Raw genomic sequence first — 8,860 nt, forward strand, 5'->3', positions numbered from 1 at the left:
TGAAAAGATAAACAAACGGACAAACCTAGACGGTTAAAAAAAAAAAAGGAGAAATGACCCGCATTACTAAAATCAGAAAGGAAAGTGGGACATTATTACAAAATCTCCAGGGAAAAAAGGATTATAAGAGGGTACTATGAGCAACTGTATGTTAATCATTTGGCTAACTTAACTGAATTAGGCAAATTACTAGAAATACTACATACCATAACTGAATCATGAAGAAGTAGAAAGTCAAAATAGACCTCTAACTAATATGAAAATTGAAGAAGTAATCACAAATCTTCTGACCAAAAAAGCATTGGACTTAGTGGATTCATCAGCGAATCTTACCAAACATTAAAGAAGAATACCAGTACTTCTCAATTATTAAAAAAAAAAAAACATTTAGCAGAGAGAACACTCCCTAATTCATTCTATGAACCCAGCATTACTCAGATACCAAAGCCAGTAAAAGGGAAAATTATAGTCCAAGTTTCCTTAGGAATGCTGATGTAAATGTCCTCAACAAAATATTAGCAAATTAAATTCAGTAGCATATTAAAAGGATTTTACACCATGACCAAGAGGAATTTATTTCTGGAATGCAAAAGTGTTTCAACATAAAAAAAATAAAACAATGTAACACACCACATTAATAGAAAATAAGGAAAAATAACCATTACGTCAAGTGATGCATTAAAGTCATTTGACAAAATTTAAAACCCTTTCATAATAAAACCACTCACCAATCTGGGAACAGAAGAAAACTATCTCAAGATAATGAATACCATATATAAAAAAAATCACAGTGAGCATCATAACCAATGGTGAAAGACTAAAAGCTTTTCCTCTAATATCAGGAATAAGACAAGGATGCCTGTTTTTTTCACTTCTATTCAATATAGTTTAGAAGTCTTAACTTGAGCAATTCAAGTGAGAAAAAGATATAAAAGGTATCGAAATTGGAAAGAAAAAAATGATCTTTTTCTTCATATTAATATGATCATATATAGAGAAAACCCTAAAAATACACACAAAAGTATTCAAAACTAATAAATGAATTCAGCAAAGTAGCAGGATACAAAGTAAGCACAAAAAAATCAATTGCATTTCTATGCAACAGGCAATGTTGACACTGACAATGAAAACAGCAAAAGATTTAAGAAAAAAAGATTTGTTTACAGTAGCATCAAAATGACTAAAATATTTGGGAATAACTTAACCAAGGAGGTGAACTCCAACCTTTTCTAAAAGAAATTAAAGAGGACATAAATAAATGGAAAAACATCCCATGTTCATAGATTGGAAGAGTTAATATTGTTAAAATGTCAGTACTACCCATAGCAATCTACAGATTCAATGCAATTGCTATCAAAATCCCAATTATGTTTTGTGTTAAATAGAAAAGCCAATAATAAAATTTCCATGGAATCTAAAGGGACTCTGAATAGCTAAAACAATCCCAAAAAAGAGCTGAAGGACTCTCACTTTCTGATTTCAAAGCTTATAATGCTTCAGTAATCAAATCAGTAGGGTACTGGCATAAAGACATAGATGTAGACTGTCGGAATAAAGAGTCTAGAGAAAATCTCTTGTAAATATGGTCAAATGATTTTTCACAAGGGTATCAATGGAACAAAAGGCTGTATGCAACAAATGGTGCTGGGAAAACTGGATATCCACATGCAAATGAATAAAATTGGACTCTTACCTAACACCATATTAAAAAAGTGAACTGAAAAATTTATCCTTGACCTACATGTAAGACCTGAAACTATAATACTCTCAGAAAAGAAAACATAGGCTGCTTCATAACATTGGATTTGGCAATACTTTTTTGGATCAGACCCACAGCACAGGTAACAAAAAATATATATCGACAAGTTAGGCATTATAAAAAAAAAATGTGTGCATCAAAAGACACTACCAACAGAGGAAAAAGGCTACTCAAGTGTGGGCAAAAATATTTGCAAATAATATATCTGATAAAGGAATTGTAGCTAGGATATATAGAGAAATCCTAAAACTCAACACCAAAAACAACCAATTAAAAAACTGGGAAAAAAAACTGAAATAGATGTTTCTCCAAGATATAGAGATAGCCAATAAGCGCATGCAAATATGCTCAACATTGCTATCATTAGGGAAATGCAAATCAAAACAATGAGATACCACCTTTTACCCATTAGAATGGCCACTATCAAGAAAACAAAATAACAAGTGTTGATGAGGATGTGAGAAAATTGGAAACTGTGCACTGTAGGTGGGAATGTAAAATAGTGCAGCTGCTGTGGAAAGTAATATGTTAGTTTCTCTAAAAAAATGAGAAAAGTATTATATGATATAGCACTTCCACTTCTGAGTATATATTGACAAGAATTGAGAGCAAGATCTCAAAGATATATTTGTATTCCAAATAAAGATATATTTGTAAATGTACATAGCAGCATTAAAGCAACTTTAGTTTCTGTAGAATAATGAATAGATAAGCAAAATATACTATATGCATACAATGAAATATTATTCATTCTTAAGGGGAAGGGAATTTTGACATGGGCTGTAACATGGATGAGCCTTAAAGACATTATAGTAAGTCAAATAAGCCAGCCATGAAATATAAATATTTTATGCTTCCACTTATATGGGGTCCTTAGAGTAGTCAAAATCGTAGATACAGAAAGTAGAATGATGGGTGCCAGACACTCAAGAGAAGGAAGAAATTATATGAGCCTAGAGTTTTAGTTTTGCAAGATTAAATGTTCTGGAGATGCATGGTGGTGATCATTGAACAACAATATAAATATACTTAAATTGAACTATACATTTAAAAGTGGTTAAGATAGTAAATCTTTCTTTGTATTTTACCACAATGAAAATAAATGGAAAAAAAAAAAAAAAACAAGAACAAAGTAGGACTTGCAGTACCTGACTGCAAAACTTATTACAAAGTTTCAGTAATCCAATTAACGTCAATATAGCAGTATATAGAGCCCACCACATGTACATTCTAATTTTTCTAAAGGAGTACAGAACAATCCAATCAAAAGTGGAAAGTGCTTTTACCAAAAGGTACAAAAACACTGGATATTTATGTGGGGAAAAAAATTCCTCAACTTCTACTACGTACTCTTCACAAAAACTAGTTCACATTGGTCCATAAGCCTAATTGTAAAAGCTAAAACAGAAACGTACAGATTTAAGGTTGTTTTATGTTAGAAAACTGCCTCTCTCTTTTTCCATTTGGTCATGGTGAGCTTGCCATTCTATTATTCATGATACCCTAGTACCATGCTGAAAGGGTGGACATAGTACTGAGCTGACCTTGCAGAATACCCATGCCTATTGCAAAGCTATTGGTTCATTGACTAGTAAGTGACTTAAACTTAGTCTTTCTCTCCCTTCTCAATTTTCCTCAAGTTCTTGATATTTTAGAATTGTAAAGATGCATCAATCAAGAAATCATCTATCAATCTATCTATCTTCATTTACATCTTCAGTTGAAAGCAGAAACAAGAGATAAGGAGAACTGTCTTACAGGTTTCTGCATCCAATTAGACCTAAAACCATCTCCAAACTTGGCTTTCCCAATAATTGCATATTTTTCTTAACTATTCTGAGAGGTGTTTTCTGTTTTGCATCTGTAGGGTACCAATTTATACAAACAAGAAGGGAATGGTAGTCCAAAGGAAGAACATGACCAAAGTAAAGCAGTATAAAAGAGAATACAATTTTCAGGGTACTGTATTATGTATGTATATGAGGGTAGGGAGAACAGGACCAAGTAATTCAAAAATGAGCCCAGACATGTAAATTGTAATGATTTTGTGAGTTATTATGTCATTGTATTATGTCAGTTGTATTATGTCAGTTGTATTGTATTATGTCAGTTCCCTTTATGCCATCATGGGAAGAACGGCATGGAAAGACTTGGACTGTGGGATGGTAACAATAAAGGCAGCTTGTGGAATAGATTGAAATAAAGGAGAGCCTGGAAATGGGAGGAGAGGCATTGTTAGAAAAATGTTGCAGTGATTAATGAGAGATTAGCTACTTCAAATGGCAATAGTGGGGGTTGAAATGAAAACAGCATTATGGAAAATAAAAACCTGAGATCAGAGACACATTTTGTGCAGAAAAAAAAAAAGAAAAAAATTGTCTAATGGTGAGTGAAAGAAGAACCCATCATCATTTTGAGATTTCTAATTTAAGTAACTTAGTGGGTGGTAGAGCCATAATCCAGAATAGAAGCTCAGATGTGTCAGGGAAACACACTAAAGCATAAATATTCATTGAATTTCCATTTTCTCTTCCTTTTCCCTTCTTTCCCCAATCCCTATGACAGTTGTTGGTATTATGATTATTACCATCATCACTGTAGACTTTGAAGCCTAATTGGCTTTTCTAAATTGGGACATATTTCATGTAACATAAAATTTACCTTTAAACTAGACAAGTCACTGATTTTAGTATTTTACAAAATCGTGGAATCATTATCATTATCTACTTCCAGAACACTTTCATCATCTCATAAAAAGTCTGATGCCCACTGGTAGTCACTCTCCAAGCCCCCCTCCCTCAGTCTCTGGCAACCACTAATCTTTCAGTCTCTATTGGATGTGCCTTTTCTGGAAATTTTATATAAACAGAATAATATGTGACATTTTGGGTCAGGCTTCACTTTGCACATGTTTCAAGGATCACCCATGATATAGCATGTTTCAGCATTTCATTTTTTTAATGAATGGGTATTTTCTGGTGTACAGATACACCATATTTTTCTTTATCAGTCAATGGACATAATGAAAAAGACAGACAATAACAAGTGTTGGCAAGGATGTGAAAAAACTGGACCTTCATGCATTGCTAGTGGCAATGTAAAATGGTATAGCTCTTGAAAAAGAGTCGGGCAGTTCCTCAAAAAGTTAAATAGAGAATTTCTATATGACCCAACAGATCCATTCCTAGTTATATGCACAGGAAATTAAAAACATGTGTCTACTCAAAGGCTTGCATGTGAATGTTCACAGTAGCATTATTCATAATAGTATTCATAACAGCCAATAAGTGGATACAAAACAATGTCTACTAATTGCTTTTGAGATTTGATAATAAGATTAAAAGATAGTTTTTTTAAAGATAAGAAAAGAAAATCAAATGCCATCTAAATATTCTAGAACTTCATTAAAATGAATATAAGATGAATGTAAAATATTTTGCATAGAAACTTCTGGGATAAATGGACCTTCAAAAGCAGTAGATGGAAGAGGACATTCTTTGCAATGGTGTTTTTTGTTATGTAATGTAACTTCCCTTAGCACATTTTAAAGTGACCTAATGATAAGTCTTACATTGCTTTACAAGACTGTAGTTTCCACCTTAAAATGTAGACAACTTGTTCATATCAGTTTCAGAGGTTTTAATGAGATAATATACATAAATTGACTATCAGATACTATTATATTATAATCACATATTAGCATTCATTTTGAATATTATCATCATATATACTGCAGCAGAAACAACAGACATAAATCTCATAAAGAATCTTACAAAGGGATCTGATCTGTGATATTTCTGATACCTTTGTATCAACCATAACCTTTGCAATTCAGAAGTCAAACTAGTTATTGAATTTCATGCTATTTTCTGACATAGCACTTGTCAGAATAAAATAAAATATAATGTTGAGACAAGGATATAGGGACAGTTGAAGTCTCCATGAGGTGAACAAAATTACATCCTATGCATTGCCAGGTAGACCAGCATTACTCCTTCCCTGGACGCTAATTATCCACAAGGTTGAATGTTTATTAGGACCTTCTTGAAAAGAACTTTTTGTCAACATCAGTGGGGTCACATACGAACAAGGACTCTTGGACATCTCTCTTATTTTTGGCACTGTTACTAGACTGGAACATGTAAGAATTCCAGGAAAATGTATATCCTTTAATGCTGGAACATTATGCTGAAATAAATACATCCTACACTCTTGCATCTGAAGTATGATGTGGGTGGTGTCAAAGGAACAAGGTCTGAAAGTAAAAAAAAAAAAATTAAAAAAGCAAAGGGCAGCCTATGGAAAATTCTTCCAAAGAAAAGCTTTCCTAATCTGTAAATACTTAGAGTGTTTGGTAACACTTTAAATTGTTATTGCCAATACCAACTTGTGTTGCTAAAATAAACTTTTTAGAATTCAGTAAGAAAAAATAATCAATTATCTCCATTAGGTGAAAAAAGTTACCTACACTACTATAGAAAAAGTTATGAAATTTATGTTATATGAAGAAGCACTCAAGTAGTTTTAGTAAAACATGTATATAGGAAGAATTTTACAGGTACAAAATATAAAATATTAATTTTTGATTTTTTTAATGTAATGTTGGTGGTAATGGTCAGACTTATAACCGTGTAATTCAAATCTCTTTTCTCGTTCTAAATAATGTTACATTTTTTAGCCTTGATTTTGTATTCATTTTTTTAAAGAGGATTTCCCATTTTGTACCCTTTTTTTTTTTTTTTTTTTTTTTTTTTTTTTTTTGAGACAAGGTCTTTCTCTGTCACCTGGGCTGGAGTACAGTTGTATGATCACGGCTCACTCGACCTCATGTGCTCAAATGATTCTCCCACCTCAGCTTCCTGAGCAGCCTGGATTACAGGTATGTATTGTACAGTTTTTAAGCTCTACAAAATCTGGTTTTCTCTCTGCATAATCCTTTAGTGCTGCATTTAGAAGCACAAAATATAATGCCTGTCAAAGGTAAATACTATATAAGTATTTATGAATGTATGGCAATTTGATATTATAGTTCATTCATTATATAAAGTAAATCTGTGGTTATTGATTTTTCTTTAATATGTATCTACTGGTTTGACAGAATTATTCTTTCCAGTTCTAGTTACTGATTGGGTCAAAAAAAAAGTGAATTTTTAAGTATTTATTGAATACTTTTACAGACAAGAAACTCATACTTAAGTCATTTATTCTTGGTCAGAGCTTGTAAGTGTCAAAAATTGGATCACAATCCAGAATTTCCCATTAGTTTGCATACATATCAATAGATGCTGACCTTACTGAGATTTTTGCAAGCCCCAAATATGCTTCACTTTTTTGTTATTTCTTAATGAGTTCATCCTCTATCTTTGAATAATGTTACTTTATTCCATATGTTTACAAGTAAAATGATCAATTTTTGTTCTTTACAAATAAATTTAAAATTATGGTATAAATACTGTCTTAGAAAAAGCTCAAAGTTGGGCATAGTGACTCATACCTCTAATCCCAGGAATTTGGGAGACCAAGTTGGGAGAATTAGTTGAGCTCAGTAGTTAGAAACCAGCCAGGGCAACATTGTGAGACCTCACCTTTACAAAATTTTAAAAATTAGCCAGGCATGGTAGTGTATGCCTATAGTTCCAGCTACTTGGGAGGCTGAGGCAGGAAGATCACTTGAGGCCAGGAAATTGAGGCTGCAATATGCTATACCACTGCACTCCAGCCTGGAGTGAAACCATGTCTCACCAAAAAAAAAAAAAAAAAAAAAAAAAGGACAGAAAAGATTTTAGAAATTGATTCAAAGCAAGAGTAACATTTCCCCCCCGCATTTATATAATGCTTTCTTCTGCATATTACATAAATATCCATGTTTTTAATATATATTTTAGAAAGAAAATATGCTTCAATTCTAAATTATTTGTTTGCATATATTTTTAAAATTATAAGTGGGTGAGTTTGTGAGAATATTTTGTTAGTAATCATATAAACTTAATGACATTTTAGTTATTTGTTTTGTGAATGCTATTTGCGTTAATTAGGATTATACAGGAAGATATCAGCCATAAAGAAAATTACATAGAAATGATAACATGCTAACAAATACCAGATACTTTTAGAAGAGAATGATCAGGATTCCTAACTATTATCATTGTTATTATCTCTATCCTCAAAGTATTAAATAATAATTAGTTCTGTTTTCCACCAAAGGTCCCATTCCAAGCATGGAATTACTTTCTAGGGACATCAAAAATGTGGGCACAGAGTCTATAGTTTTCGTTTTCAGAGGGAATATATCCTCAATTTTTTTCACCTGCTCCACAGTCAGCCAACCTTCAAGAATGCCGGTTACAAAAGGGCAAGCATTGTTTAAAATTCTCAGATTTTAAAATGATTATTTGATAACCAGCAAATGGTTTTGTGTATGAGGAACCACTGTAGTCACATCTCTCCATTAGTAGTTCATGTCTCAGTAAATTACAATTGCATGTTCTCCCCTTCTATTCCCAAATTACTAGAAATCATAATTGTAGAAGAACTATGTGGACTTTTTATTGGTGGTTTGTATTAGTCAATTACCAGATAATTTGTAGGAAACACTTATGAAGGAAGTGATTCTGAGTCCTGCATTCAAATAGAAGAAGAAATCTCATGTGAATCTTGAACTCAGAGGATTGACTCGATGTTAATACATACAAAAATAAGATTAGCTGAATGAGCCAAGTACTACAGTTTTTTAACTGTGAGCATTTCCATCCTTATTCTTCAGCAAATTATTGAATAAACTATATTACATCTTCAGCTTTCTGTAATTATAGTATTACTCTTATGCACTTCTGAGTTCCACAGCAATTTATTTCTATAAATGATTTGTGAATGTACTGTGATGCTAACTAGAGATGTTCAGAAAAGAGGGTTCCTCTCATAGACTTGTAAAATGAAGATTCGACTCCTCTAAAATCAAAGCCAGTCTTTTAAGCAAATAGAGTGAGAAGACAGCAACCTGGGTAAATTTGAGGGCTAACAGATGGCTCCTGTTTTACAAATATTCTTATTACTGAATTCTAACTTTTTTTTTTTTTTTTTTTTTTTTTTTTTTTTTTTTTT

General features: G+C 32.2%; 1 long non-coding RNA gene across 2 annotated transcripts in view; it reads right to left on the reverse strand.

Annotated features, from left to right (window-relative positions):
• The window catches only part of LOC108540039 (uncharacterized), an 88,032-nt gene that overhangs the window by 57,654 nt on the left and 21,518 nt on the right, over positions 1 to 8,860 (reverse strand). The gene's annotated exons all lie outside the window — the stretch shown is intronic.

Source organism: Rhinopithecus bieti, unplaced genomic scaffold, assembly GCF_001698545.2.
Source record: "Rhinopithecus bieti isolate Rb0 unplaced genomic scaffold, ASM169854v2 scaffold_15850, whole genome shotgun sequence".
Taxonomy (NCBI): domain Eukaryota; kingdom Metazoa; phylum Chordata; class Mammalia; order Primates; family Cercopithecidae; genus Rhinopithecus; species Rhinopithecus bieti.